Source organism: Sus scrofa, chromosome 7 (genome assembly GCF_054392235.1).
Source record: "Sus scrofa isolate SSC_HxYL_T2T_F1_AM1 chromosome 7, Sscrofa_HxYL_maternal_Yorkshire_Landrace_v2.0, whole genome shotgun sequence".
Classification (NCBI taxonomy): Eukaryota; Metazoa; Chordata; class Mammalia; order Artiodactyla; family Suidae; genus Sus; species Sus scrofa.
The window spans coordinates 48,652,002-48,667,222 of NC_139389.1; the positions used below are offsets into that span (position 1 = coordinate 48,652,002).

At 36.4% G+C, this 15,221-nt stretch overlaps 1 protein-coding gene across 1 annotated transcript in view; it reads right to left on the minus strand.

The window, feature by feature from the left end:
• The window catches only part of SUPT3H (SPT3 homolog, SAGA and STAGA complex component), a 397,798-nt gene that overhangs the window by 313,074 nt on the left and 69,503 nt on the right, over positions 1-15,221 (minus strand). The gene's annotated exons all lie outside the window — the stretch shown is intronic.

A 15,221-nucleotide genomic window follows, 5' to 3' on the forward strand; every position in this document is an offset into this window, starting at 1 on the left:
CATTTCTAACAAAAGCACTGTTTTCCTTCGCTGAAAAGAAGTCTAAAATACCTCTGAATGAGCCCTCCTGGCTTCGTTAATGAAACTTACATATTAGCAAGTAAAATAAACCAAAAGAGGGAGATGGCATGTGGCTTAAAAATCAGCCTGTAACACCTACCACAGATTTATCTCCTGTGAGTTGACTCAACCATTCCTTCTTCTCAGTAAATAAACTAAATTCTATGCAGGGTACTGCAGGAGATTGTTTTCAAGGGCCAAGTGAAGGAGTATGTTTTAGATGGAATCTTCCAAATTGACAGCCTGCCCGCTTTGGGTAGGTATAAAAGGGTCCATAGCACTTTATGAATTAGTTGTGGTTTACCTAAAAAATCATGGCCAAAGCTGCCATGATCACTGCACACTCAATTTATTCCTATCAGAAATCAATGTCCCTTCAAAGAAATTTAGCATACTTAGAAAAAAGTCAAGCTAAATGACAGCATTCTAGGAGCACTGTTGACTGAATGGTAATTATAATATACCATTTTAAAACCTAGAAGTATATTTAACAATGTCAAATTTTTATTAATATTTCGGCCTTTCATAATACAAATCATTTGTCTTTTATTCCTACGTCTTAAATGAACCAATAAATCAATGAATTAACATTAACTGCATAAGAAGATTTAATAGCTTTTGCCAACTTTTGGGTAGTAGTGGCACAACGACATGCATAGAATCCTCACAATTTTATGAGACAAAAAAGCTCATGAAAACCCTTACGAGGATCACCTATATAAAAGATCATCTGAACAAAAGAAGAATTTCTTACTAAGTTGAGTACATAGTCAAACAAAATATCATAATCAGATATCTGCTCTCTCAGTAAGACATTTGTGAAAGCCTTAACTGAGCTACGTGGGAAGTCACTAAGATAAGAATTAATGGGAAAGTCTTGATCCAGTCGAGCGACAGTTCTAGTCCAACTCCTCGTAATAAATTTCTCATAAACAAACAAAATTATCCACCAAAATATTACCTGCATCACTAAATGAGCCAGCTTTTATTCAAAGTGCTTTTATACACATTTTTAAGCTATCGTGGGTAAAGGAAAATGGGGACAAGTTCACCAGCCAACTTTTTTTTTTTCTTTCATTTGCTAACCTTCTCAAGGAAGTTGAGTCTACGTTAAGGAAAAAAACAAGGAATTACCTTCTCATTAAATTAATAAGTGAGGCTAAAGAGTTTCTTCAAAATCATTGCACTGATTCTTTTACTAGAAAAGTTCCCCTCTATGTTAATGTTCCCCTCTATGATAAATAAAATTTGATTATTAAGCACAAATTACTGAGGTATTATTAAGTCTAAACCAGAGGCCTGAAAATCTCTAAATTTCAACTGGAAGAAAATTCAATCTAACTGATGCAAACTTGTAATGTTATCAAGGCATTTTTATTTTCTCCATGTATACACTATTATGTATAAAACTGATAAATAACAAAGACCTACTGTATAGCACAGGGAACATATTTAATGTCTTACCATAACCTCTAATGGAAAATAACCTGAAAAAGAATAGATATATGTATAACTGAGTAACTCTGCTGTATATGTGAGGCTAACACAACACTGCAAATTAACTATAATTCAATTTTTAAAAATGGTTTAAAAAAAAAACTCCTCTTACAATAGCGAACAGAACAATTACAAAGAAGATTTAAGATTTTAATTGTAACAACATTATAAACCAACCTGACCTAACAGATATCTAGAGACCAATCCAACCAACAATAAAATGTACCTTCTTTTCAAGACTACACAGAACATGCTCCAAAACAGACAACACGCTAGCAACAACACAAAACAAGTATAAATAAATTTTAAACAGCTGAAATCATACAAAGTATTTTCTCCAACCACAATGAAATAAAATTAAAAATCAATAAAATCAATAAAAGATGAAAATGTGGAAAATTCACAAATATGTCAAAACTAATCAACACACTCCTAAACAGCCAATTGGAAGAAAGTACAAGAGAAATTAGAAAATATTTCGAGATGAACAAAAACAAAAACTCAATACCAAAACATACGAGATAAAACAAAAGCAATGCTCAGAGAGAAATAAGCTGTAAATATATTGAAAAGGAAGAAAGACTGCAAATCTATAATCAGTATCACAACAAGGGGTTACAGGTGAAACAGCTCCAAGAAACAGATATGTACCCAGGAGTAGCACTCAGTGAAGCGCAAATGTGAGATGAGACAAAAATCATGAGTATTACAAGAATCTGAAGTCTCTGGCATTTACTGACAAAGCAAACAAAGACAAACCCTCAACCAGGCTGGCACAAATCCTTATGTAAAAGATGTATTTGAGTTCCCACTGCGGCTCAGCCAAAATGAACCCAACTAGTATCTATGAGGATGCGGTTTTCTCACACAATGAGCTAAGGATCTGGCATTTCCATGAGCTGCGGTGTAGGTCACAGACGCAGCTCAGATCTGACATTGCTATGGCTGTGGTACAGGCCAGCAGCTGCAGCTCCAATTTGATCCCTAGCCTGAGAACTTCCATATGACTCAGGTGAGAACCTGAAAAGACCAAAAAAAAAAAAAAAAGTATTTATCTCAGTAATATTACCAACTATGATGTCTGGCTGTCAAGAAAAAATTATAAGGCATGCCAAAAGGCAAAAACAAACACAGAGGAAACAATGCAATCATCAGAAACAAATTGTCAGACAGGGAATTAAAAATAACTATGACTAATATGTTAAGGACCCTAATGGAAAAAGTAGACAACTTGTAAGAACAGATGAGTAATGCAAGCAGTGTTAGAAATTCTAAGAAAGACTCAAAATGAAATGATAAACAAGGAAATTGAAATCACTATAAAGAAATCATCTTGTGATGGGACTCAACAGAGACAAAAAAGGATTCAGAGAACTTGAAGACTGGTCTGTAGAAATTTCCTAAATTGATATGCAAGGAGGACCCAAAAAAAAGCATGAAAACAAAACAAAAACAGAATAGAACATCTAAAAAATTGAATATGCAAAGGTAGAACATATACATTATTAGAACACTGGAAGGTAGAGAGAAAACAGAAAAATACTTCAAACAATAACAGCTAAAATATTCCAAAACTACTGACCGACAACAAGTGACAGATCTAGGAAGCTCAGAGGATGATTTCTAGAAAAATAAAATACACACACACCATACACACCCCTCTAGGTTATCACTGAAACAACACAAAAATCAAAACAAAAAAACCAAAGAGAAAATCTTAAAAAAAAGCACAAATAAAAAAATACCATAACTACAAGGATAAGAATTACAGTTTTCTTATCAGAAACCATGGAAGCAGGAAGAGAAAGAAGTGAAATATTTAAAGTGTTGAAAGAAAAAGACCTACCAACCTAGAATTCTATATCTGGAGAAATTATCCTTCAAAAGTAAAGAAGGAATGCTAAAGACTTCCTCAAACGAATAAAAAAATAACTAAGGAAGTTCATTACCAGCAGATCTACCCTACAAGAAATGCTCTCCACATAAAATTTTAAAAGAGGAAAGTGGAAAATTTTAAAAATACAGGAACCAGGAAAAAGAAAAAAAGATAGAAACACTATTTTTAAGTGAGAGAAGACCTGATATGTTTATATCAAAACAATAAATATAAATAATAAACTTACTATTGAAAGAAAAAATTCATCTTAGATTAATTTGAATTGAAATTTTCCCTATGAAGTGTTTAGCTGAGAAGACAGCTTAAAATTAAGGTTTTCCCTGAGATATGCACAATTATGTCAAGACCAGCACATTTCCTCAAGAAAATTTTCATTCTTTTGATTAATGCAGTTTTTCTGAAGTGAACTGAATACAAGCAATACAAAAGAGCACACAAGAGAAGACATAACGTTATCAGTTTATTTATTTGTTTTTGTTTGTTTGTTTTTTGTCTTTTTGCCTTCTCCAGGACTGCTTCCCCGGGCATATGGAGGTTCCCAGGATAGGGGTCGAATCGCAGCTGTAGCCACCGGCCTATGCCAGAGCCACAGCAATGCAGGATCTAAGCCACGTCTGCGACCTACACCACAGCTCAGAGCAACGCCAGATCCTTAACACACTGAGCAAGGCCAGGGATTGAACTTGCAACCTCATGGTTCCTAGTCAGATTCACCAACCACTGTGCCATGACAGGAACTCCATTTATTCTAAATGACCATAAATTTTAATAAAATCATACTAAATGATTAATTATAGAGATTGTCTTAAGACCTGACATTTGTTTCATTCCATATTAAGTTTCAGGTCCATTTTATGATGTCATAAAAATAAACTTATGTACTCCACTATTTTTGTAGGGCTTTTAAAAACTGTTGATCGATGGGAAAATGTTTCAACTGAACTTTATCCTGGAAAATATACTAAACTAAAAATTGCTGTGGCTAATGTAGTGATATCTAGTATGACTTCAACAGAACTAGGTCTTAAAATACGATTTAGAATTTTTTTTCAATCATTATAGCTCCTAGGACATAAATCTTCTTAGTAATCATAACCTTCATGTATGTAAGAAAGGACTACACACTAAGCAACATTGATAATACATTCAAACACGTTAAGGTTAAAATCTAGTACTTTTAAAAAATACTTAAATTTATAAAGCATATCAAATAAGGGTTTCTACATCTTGTCTTTGTAAATAATTCTTCAGAAAAAGTACAAATGCTGTCACATGGCCATGAAAACCACATAAAATTTGTGTGGTCTTTGTAGCAACCCAACGAAAATTACACGATTTCTTTTAATGGAGGTTCCAAATATATTATGCATCTGAGAATATTATGTTTGATCAATTAATTTCTTAAAAGCAGTTAAAAATAAGACCACACTAAAGGAAAAAAAATTATATGTGAGAAGGTGGAATGTTAAAATTTTTCTTCTTAAAGGTGATCAAAAATGAAATTATAGGGAGTTCTCATTGTGACACAGTGAAAACGAACCCAAGTAGTATCCATGAGGATGCAAGTTCGATCCTTGGCCTCGCTTAGTAAGTCAAGGATCTGGCATTGCAATGAGCTGTGGTGTAGGTCGCAGACACAGCTAGGATCCTGTGTTGCTGGGGCTGTGGCTATGGCATAGGCTGGCAGCTGTAGGTCCGATTTGACCCCTAGCCTGGGAACTTCTGTATGCCACGGGTGTGGCCCTAAAAATTGAACAACAACAACTAAAAAGTGAACTTAGGTATGCTTCTGTCTAGATATAAATTAAACTTTTTTTCGCAAAACAATTTTCAGAAAAACAGTTGTCTTAGAATCCTAACAAAGGTTCTCTTGGTAAAGGATACTCTACCAAAATATTTTATTTAGAATCAAAAAGTATAATTTGGGAAACAAACACTAGCCTGAATCACCCTCACTCAAAACTGGTTCTGGAAGCTTATAAAAGTCACCTAACAAAATTAAGATTTAAAAAATAAAGAGAGAGAAGCAAGAAGGAAATTCAATATTAGTTTTGTAGTTATTCCTAGGAGAATTACTTTAAAAATAGAAATGATAGCTGTTACTACAAAAACAATTTTTAATGTTAAAAAAGAAACAGATCAAAGCACTTATTACATAAATACTATAAATAATAAATAGGTACTTAGGGCTTGGTAAAAATCTCTAATTATTTCATTCAATGACAGTACTCAATCAAGAATGAATAAAGATCATATACATTCTGAGATGTGAAAAACAGCTCTAGCACTGATGAAGACATTAATGTCAGGTGCACGTGAACAATTTGAAGATTCATAAAATTTAAATGCGAAAATCACATTTCTATAGTATTTTTACTTATATAATAATTTAAATGTGTACAGTGAAGTTAATTATTGTGCAGAGACATTTTATGACCATCTGTATCTCTCACAGTTTTCACACTCAAGTAGGTAAAAATTCTTCTCAATCTTCTCATCCAGTGCAAAGGAATTTGCCTTACATTCAAGGACAGTATACTCAGGTACATAGAGCAAAGATGAAAAATATATTTTCAAATATTAACAGAGAGAGCCATTATGGAGAGTCTTCTCTAATACAATAGTGTTAATGAAAAGGCTGACTATGCCACACATATCTCAGATCCTAATTTATAAAACAGGTCTAAAATGAAAACAAAATATTTTCTTGAATTCCCTCTCTACCACATTCATATGTTAAAATCTATATACATACTCTCATGTACAGGCATACAAGTGTAATGTTTTTATTTTAAGCTTTAAAATGATCCTAACATTAATTTCCAAATGTCAGGTGAGTTGATAATTTATTCAATTAAAAAATACAAATAAACAAATTTGAGATATTAGAGGATGATGATTAAGGGATTTAGTTAATATTCAAATCACTGAACTGTCACTGTACGGTGTCTAATATCTCTCTCCTTTGAACTCTCGAATGGCAGGAGTTTCCCTAACGGACCCCATGTTTCCATCCACAACATTCCATGGCCTCGTGGAGTGTACTTCTCTGCCTCTTGACTTTAAATTGGCCATGTGAATTTTTTTTTCAATGATAAATGGGCAGAGGTGACAAAATGTGCCAGTTACAAACCAAGGCCTTAAGAGGCCCTTCTGAGACTCTGCCATCACCAAAATAAGAACACTCACTAGGTACCCCATAAAATAAAGAGGAAAGATCAAGGGGAGTACGGATACCCCCATCTACCAACACATTTTCAGTGAGAAGCAGAGCGGCCTGAGTAAGCCCAGGCAACAGATAAACAAATAGGCAACAAAATAACTCTTGTACTGAGTCCTGGCACATTGCTGCAGTAGCAAAATGAATTACAGATAAATTACTCTCTTTGGCACCAACTCAAACATCAACAATAGAAATTATTCTCTTTCCGGAGTTCCCATCATGGCTCAGTGGTTAACGAATCCGACTAGGAACCATGAGGTTGCGGGTTCGGTCCCTGCCCTTGCTCAGTGGGTTAACGATCCGGCGTTGCCGTGAGCTGTGGTGTAGGTTGCAGACTCGGCTCGCATCCAGCGTCGCTGTAGCTCTGGCGTTAGGCCAGAGGCTACAGCTCCGATTCGACCCCTAGCCTGGGAACCTCCATATGCGCAGGAGCGGCCCAAGAAATAGCAAAAAAGACAAAAAAAAAAAAAAGGAAATTATTCTCTTTCCATAGAATCAAACACCTTGATATCCAAACTTAAAACCAAATGGGAATAAAAATCACTAAAATAAATACACCACTGGAAAAAATTAGACTTTTCCTTTCACTATCTCTCATAATCCTGCTGCTGTGATAAATGACAGATTCAGGAAGCCAAGTAATTATATTTTACAATGCCAATAAACATTTTTAGAAAAAAATCAGAGGCACATGAGGAACACTGCAATTAAGAATTGTAAATCATCCAAACTATGAAAATTCAAATGTTTTAATGATAAATGATGTGTTTTTCCATTACTTATCATTTAAACACATGGTTTGTAAAGCTGCCTCACGTGGTAAAGAAAAAAAAGTTTTATCCAATGTAAAAGTACAATGGAAATGCCTCAGAATATTTTTAAATAACTGAGTATGGCAGATTGGAGGGAGGTCTTTCAAAATACAATCTCCCAAACATAATCACAACACATTCTTATATAAATCAATTAACATATAAATTTTTTTCTCATTCTGAACAATTATGCAAATGTATAGTGCCCCTACTTTCAAAAAAGTAAACTTCTAGATACTCATGGTGCAACAGAACAAAGGGTGGGGGAAAAAATGTAATTGTAATGTATACATGTAAGGATAACCTGACCCCCTTGCTGTACAGTGGGAAAATAAAAAATAAAAAAAAAAGAAAAAGAAATAACTCCTACACAATACATGCTATAATAAAGTGTTTCGGAGTCGTTAAAAAAAAAAAAAAGTAAACTACAAGAATGGGGGAGATTAAACAAAAACTATTCAACAAAACTAAAAAGCTAGATAACTAAGAAGATAGTTGTGACGTTTCAGAAGGAAAAGTATTTCATTTTTCTTTTTTTTTTTTGCTATTTCTTTGGGCCGCTCCCACGGCATATGGAGGTTCCCAGGCTAGGGGTCGAATCGGAGCTGTAGCCACCGGCCTACGCCAGAGCCACAGCAACGCAGAATCCGAGCCGCGTCTGCGACCTACACCACAGCTCATGGCAACGCCGGATTGTTAACCCACTGAGCAAGGGCAGGGACCGAACCCGCAACCTCATGGTTCCTAGTCGGATTCGTTAACCTCTGCGCCACGACGGGAACTCCAGGAAAAGTATTTCAGATAAACTAATCTGGATTGATTAACTCAACATAGATCTTTGTTTTGAATGTCAGGGAGTTAAAAAGAAAATACCAGTTATATAGGTCCTATTGTGTTACCTAACAAAATAAAGCACAACAGCTTGTCAAAAATATACAACTTTTTTTCATATCTTCAAAAAGACAGTGTCAGGGAGGGCTTTTTGAAAGAGAAACATGAGCATTGTAACTGAGGGTGTTGTTCAATAAAGTTACCCATCTAAGGACCCAAATAAGTAAAGCCTGGCAATGTCATACTACCACCAAATCCCTGGGAAAAGATATAGAAATCAGAGCAGCATTTACTGAAATGTATTTCAGGTAACATAAACTGCAAAGCATGTTAACAGATGTAGTGAAAACAAAAGAATGCTGGATAAACTAACTTTGGGAAACCTGGAGCTAAAACAAAAGTTTCTTGGAGTTCCCATTGTGGCTCAGTGGTTAATGAATCTGACTAGGAACCATGAGGTTGCAGGTTCAATCCCTGGCCTCACTCAGTGGGTTAAGGAACCGGTGTTGCCATGAGCTGTGCTGTAGGTTGCAGACACGGCTTGGATCCTGTGTTGCTGTGACTCTGGCATAGGCAGGCGGCTACAGCTCCAATTAGACCCCTAGCCTGGGAACGTCCATATGTCGCACGTGTGGCCCTAGAAAAGACAAAAAAAATAAAAAATTTAAAAACTAAATTTAAAAAAAAACGGAAAAAAAAAAAAAAAAGGAGTTCCCGTCGTGGCAAAGTGGTTAACGAATCCGACTAGGAACCATGAGGTTGTAGGTTCAATCCCTGCCCTTGCTCAGTGGGTTAACAATCCGGCATTGCCGTGAGCTGGAGTGTAGGCCACAGACTCGGCTCAGATCCCGTGTTGCTGTGCCTCTGGCGTAGGCTGGCAGATACAGCTCTGATTCAACCCCTAGCCTGGGAACCTCCATATGCCATGGCAGCGGCCCAAGAAATGGCAAAAAGACAAAACAAAACAAAAAAAAAACCCAGAAAAAAAAAATAAATAAATAAACAAAATAAAAGTTTCTTTACTGCACGACTAGTAGGAGCCTTCAATGGAGGATATACACTGTTAAGCACCAAAAATACTACCACTTCCCTCAAACTTATTTAACCTTAGCACCTTTTCTTCAAGAAGCACCTTGGAGTTCCGGTTGTGGCTCAGTGGTTAACGAATTCGACTAGGAACCATGAGGTTGCGGGTTCGATCCCTGGTCTTGCTCAGTGGGTTAGGGATCCGGCGTTGCTGTGAGCTGTGGTGTAGGTCGAAGACGTGGCTCAGATCCCTGCGTTGCTGTGTCTGTGGCGTAGGCTGGCGGCTACAGCTCTGATTGGACCCCTAGCCTGGGAACCTCCATATGCCGCGGGAGCAGCCCTAGAAATGGCAAAAAGACAAAAAAAAAAAAAAAAAGAAGCAGCAGCACCTTAAGGGAAGCCTTACTCAGAGCACATTTAAGAAAAGGCTGGGAGTTCCCGTCGTGGTGCAGTGGTTAACAAATTCGACTAGGAACCATGAGGTTGGGGGTTCGGTCCCTGCCCTTGCTCAGTGGGTTAATGATCCGGCGTTGCCATGAGCTGTGGTGTAGATTGCAGACGCGGCTCAGATCCCGCGTTGCTGTGGCTCTGGCGTAGGCCGGTGGTACAGCTCCGATTCGACCCCTAGCCTGGGAACCTCCACATGCCAAGGGAGCGGCCCAAGAAATAGCTAAAAAGACCAAAAAAAAAAAAAAAAAGGCTAATCAGAAAAACTAGTTCCTCAGACAATGCCACTATAATTATTAGCTATTACTACCATTGTTTAAAATTTGAGAGTCCACTAAGTGCTAAATACTATGCATACTTTAATCCCAAACAGAACTATCTGTCAATCCCTAAAAGTATCATCTCTTCTCACACTTGCATGCTTAACAAAAACAAATCTGTCTATAGGGAACCCTCAGCTCATTTTTTAACTGGCCTGATTGGGGTTTTTTTTATTATTATTTTTTATTTTTGGTTGCTTGTGATTTGGTGTGATATCTAAGAATGCTTCACCTAACCCAAGGTCAAAAGCATTCATTCTTATACCGCTTTCTATGAAGTTTATAGCTTGAGCTCTTACAGTTAGGTCTAGAGTCCATTTTAATTTCTGAATATGGTGTAAGCAGTCTAAATTCTTCCATTTGTCTATTGTCTCAGTATCATTTGTCCAAATGACTACTCTTTCCTTACTGAATTGTTTCAGAATTCTTGTCAATGATTGATTAATCGTGGAGTTCCCAAGGTGGCTCAGTGGTTAACGAATTCCACTAGGAACCATGAGGTTGCGGGTTCGATCCCTGCCCTTGCTCAGTGGGTTAACAATCCGGCGTTGCCGGGAGCTGTGGTGTAGGTCGCAGACGAGGCTTGGATCTGGCATTGCTGTGGCTCTGGCGTAGGCCGGGGGCTACAGCTCCGATTAGACCCCTAGTCTGGGAACCTCCATATGCCAGAGGGGCAGCCCTAGAAAAGACCAAAAAAAAGAAGAAAGAAAAAAAAGGAATTAATCATAAATATGAGGGCTTATTTTTAGACTCTCTATTCTATTTCACTGGCCTAAATGTCTGTCCTTATGCCAATACCATGCTGTCTTGATCTCCAACAGCTTTATACTAAGTTTCGAGATAAATAAACATGAGTCCTTCAACTCTGTTCTTGTCAAGGCTGTCTTGGCTAATCTGTGCCCCATATGACCCAGAATATGGGCCGTTTCCATGCTAGAATCTAGCATTAACATTAAAATTTCCGTATCAGCCTGGCCATTTCCATTACAAAAAAAAAAAAGCAGGCAGAATTTTGATAGCGACTGCAGTGAATCCACAGCTCAAGTTGAGGAGTGTACCGCCACCTCAGCGAGTTTTCCAAACCACGAACACAGAATGTCTTTCCATTTACTTAAGTCTTCTTTCTTTCAACAATGTTTGGTAGTTTTCAGTGTACAAGTCTTACAGGTCTTTGATAAAATTTATTGCTGAGTATTTTACTCTTTTTGACACCACCATAAATGGTATTATATTCTTAATTTCATTTCCGATTACTCATTCCAGTGCACAGAAATACAAATAATTTTTGTATTTTAATCTGTATCCTGCAACCCTGCTGAGTTCATTTATTAGATTTAATAGTTGTTTTGTGGATTTCTTAGGATTTTTCTTTCTACCAAGTTGTGTCACCTGAAAGAACTGAAAGACCTTTACTTCTTTTGTCTTTCTTACATCACTGTCCTTGCTAGAACCTCCAGCATAACATTCAATGAAAATGGTGAGAAGACATCCTATTCTCTTCCTAATCTTAAAGAGAAAGCTTCCAATTTTTCACCATCAAGTATGATATAGGCTGTGTGTGGGGTTTTACAGATGCTCTGCATTAGACTGAGGAAGTTCCTTCCTACTCCTACTTTATTTGGAAAAAGATACTGAATTTTGTCCAATGTGATTTCTCTACTGAGATGATCATGTGGTTTTTGTCCTTTATTAATCTGGTATATTACATTAATTGATTTTTTAGATATTGAAAAAAACCTTATATTCCCAGAATAAATCCAACTCCATCGTGACATGTAATCTTTTTTATATGTTGCAGGGTGCTAGAAGTTTGGAGGATTTTTGTGACTACATTTGTAAGAGATAATATAATCTGTAGTTTTCTTGTGACTTCTGGTTTTGATATCAGGAAAATACTAGCTTCATAAAATGAACTCGGATATAGGGTAGTGAGAGATCAGTACTGTAAGAGGGCACGAATGGAGAGGCTTCTTAGATGAAGGCAACCCTGATTTTTGATCTGCATGCTGGTCTCCTGGGTGTGTTCAATTTGTGAAAATTCATTCAACTATACACTTGTGATCTGTGTTCTTTACTATGTATGTTTTCCTTCAATTTTTTTTAGAAAATAACTTTCAATTTGTTGTTGTAAAAAGTCCCCTTAAAAATTATCTCTTAGATATAATACAAAATGGCTGCTAGTACTCATCAAAAATATCATGGTCATGAAAGACACAGAAAGAATGAGAACTGTCGTAGACTGGAAAAGACTAAGACAAAGAGAGAGACCATGTAGATGCAATGTGGGATGATGCTAGACTGATTCCTGGAACAGGAAAAGGAGATTAGAGAAAAACTGATGAAATTCAAATAAAATCTATAATTTAGTGAATTGTTGTATAAAAACTATCATCCCCTGGTTTCAATAATTGTACTACAGATAGTTAAGTTGTTACAGTAGGGGAAACATGGGTGAGGAGTATACATGAATTCATCATAACCATTTTTGGGACTTTCCTGAAAAGCTTAAATTAATCCAAAATAAAAGTTTAAAAATTCATCTTGTTACTAAATACATCTACATGACTAAATATTCAGTGAGTCACAAAATAAAAAGTTATACAGAGTGAAAAATCTCCCTCCTACCCTCTCCTGCCCTCTATTCAGTTCCCTAACTGAGGGGCAACCAATACCATCTCTTTTTTTGTATATCCTTCCAGAGTTTTTTTTTAAATCTATATGCAAACAAATACATAAATGGATAGATGTGCATATTATTTTCCCCCAGAAATAGCTCTTTCATACGGCAATTCCAGTCACAGTATTTATACAAAGAATGAGCTGAGAGATTTTACTGCAGGAACATTTGCAGCATCATTGTTTACTACACCAAAAGTTTACACAAACATAGATAAATTAAAAAGACTAAAAGGTGAATAAAACTACTTGGACTAAATATACATCAAAATGCTATCCAGACATATAAATAAGGTGATACAGCAAAAGTAAGTAAGGATCATTTGACATTTAAAAATCAGTATTAAAAAATTACAGCTTTTAAAAACTGTAATATAGAAATATATTTACGAGCACTGAAAGTAAATTCATAGTATTTTTAAAAAGAGAACAAAAGGAACTCCAGTTATAAAACCATGTATAAAAAGATCAAATGATACGTAAAGAGAGGAGAACTACGCACTGAAATAATAACTGTTCATTTGTTCGGGTTTTTGATGCTTTACGGTACGTAAGGCTGACTGTAACGGGCCTCAATTCCTCACCCCTCCCCTTATTTCTAGACCCTTTCCACATAATTCTGCAGTTCCTCTCGCTAAAGAGATAGATAATGTCTATTTCCTCCCCCTGGAAAGTTAGCTGCCCTTGTGGTTTACTTTGGCCAAGAGATTAGAGTGGAAGTGATGGTACCCCCGCTAAGACATTGGCTTCACAATGTAGTGCCTTTTTTAAATTTTATTAGACTTCTGCCATCACCACGAGAACAAACCTAAGCTAGCTTGCTGAATGATGAAATAAAGTTAAAACCAAGTCAAACAGTTATTCCAGCAAAGGCCTCACAGATCAGCAGAGCTGCCTAACTGATCATCCCAGGCACATGGGCAATAGACACTGAGTGCTGTATGCCAACAATCAGATTTTGAAGCTGTTTGTGATACAGCGTTACTGTGACACCCGATGACTTATACAAGATACGTACCTTTTACTACTTTAACATTAGTACTTTGTCAGGAAACTATATTTTAATTACAAGACCTCTAAAGATAGAGTTCATTTGTTTCCTGTACATTTTTCTTATAATATTAATTTTACATTAAACTCTTTAATCCAATGTGACATTATTTAATAATTATTCTTGTTTTGTGAGTCTTAACAGTAAATGCAACTCAATCTAGTTTGGGCTCTGCACTTTACCCCACTGATTCTAGCTTAATCATTATTTTACAGATAGATTCTAACACCTCATGGTTTTCACTACTAGAAGTATCTTTCTAAATTATATATAACTATTTTTCTATTGTTATATAACACAACCATAATAATTATTCTTCCTTTACAAAGAAAAGGACACTTGGATCAGACAGTCATCAAATATCTAGAATTACCTCTTCTCATACGTCTGTAATCATAAGACTAAAACACATTTACAGATTTATCTGGGCCATAACTCTGAAGAAATTCAGGCACCAGTAAAAACAGACAGGAATGACTGGGATAGTTACTTCTTACCTCTACTACTTATTATTAATTTTCCATCACAAGTGGATCTGGGAGTTCCCGTCGTGGCGCAGTGGTTAACGAATCCGACTAGGAACCATGAGGTTGCGGGTTCGGTCCCTGCCCTTGCTCAGTGGGTTAACGTGGTGTAGGTCGCAGACGCGGCTCGGATCCCGCGTTGCTGTGGCTTTGGCGTAGGCCGGTGGCTACAGCTCCAATTTAACCCCTAACCTGGGAACCTCCATATGCCGAGGGAGCGGAGCGGCCCAAGAAATAACAACGACAAAAGACAAAAAAAAAAAAAAAAAAAAAAAAAACAAGTGGATCTGGAGGGCCAGAGACTAGATGAGAATTTAGAGTGATCAACGGCGAAGCCAACAGGAATTCAAGCAGGTAAAGATTACATGGATCTGATTAGATCACCGGCCTACTCAGGAGAACACAATTCTTGGCACAATTCAAATTCTATGTGCTGAGATTCACACACAAAGTACGACATACTATATGGCTCTCCCATCAGGAAAAACGAATTAGTAATATTTCTACTCTATGGAGGTCTTTCATTAACTATGGTAAAAATCACATACTGACCATGTAAAGTATAAAGTATTGCCTTTTAAAGGTTCAATCATTATCTTATTCCATGAAGGTATTAGCAAGTATGAAAATAAGTAGGTGGGAATGTGTAATTTGAAAATATTTGGTCAAAGAAAAAGCCCAGTATGACTAAAACAAGATGGCAAATGATTTCATCTTCTTTTGGAAAATGACCTCATTATGACAACTAGCTAACCAACTAGCTTCCAAAGCCACTAACAGTAGCTTACAAAGTCAGAGCTGTTACTTTTTCTAACAACTACAAGTTGATTTCATTTTAAATGTCATTTCAAAAGAAT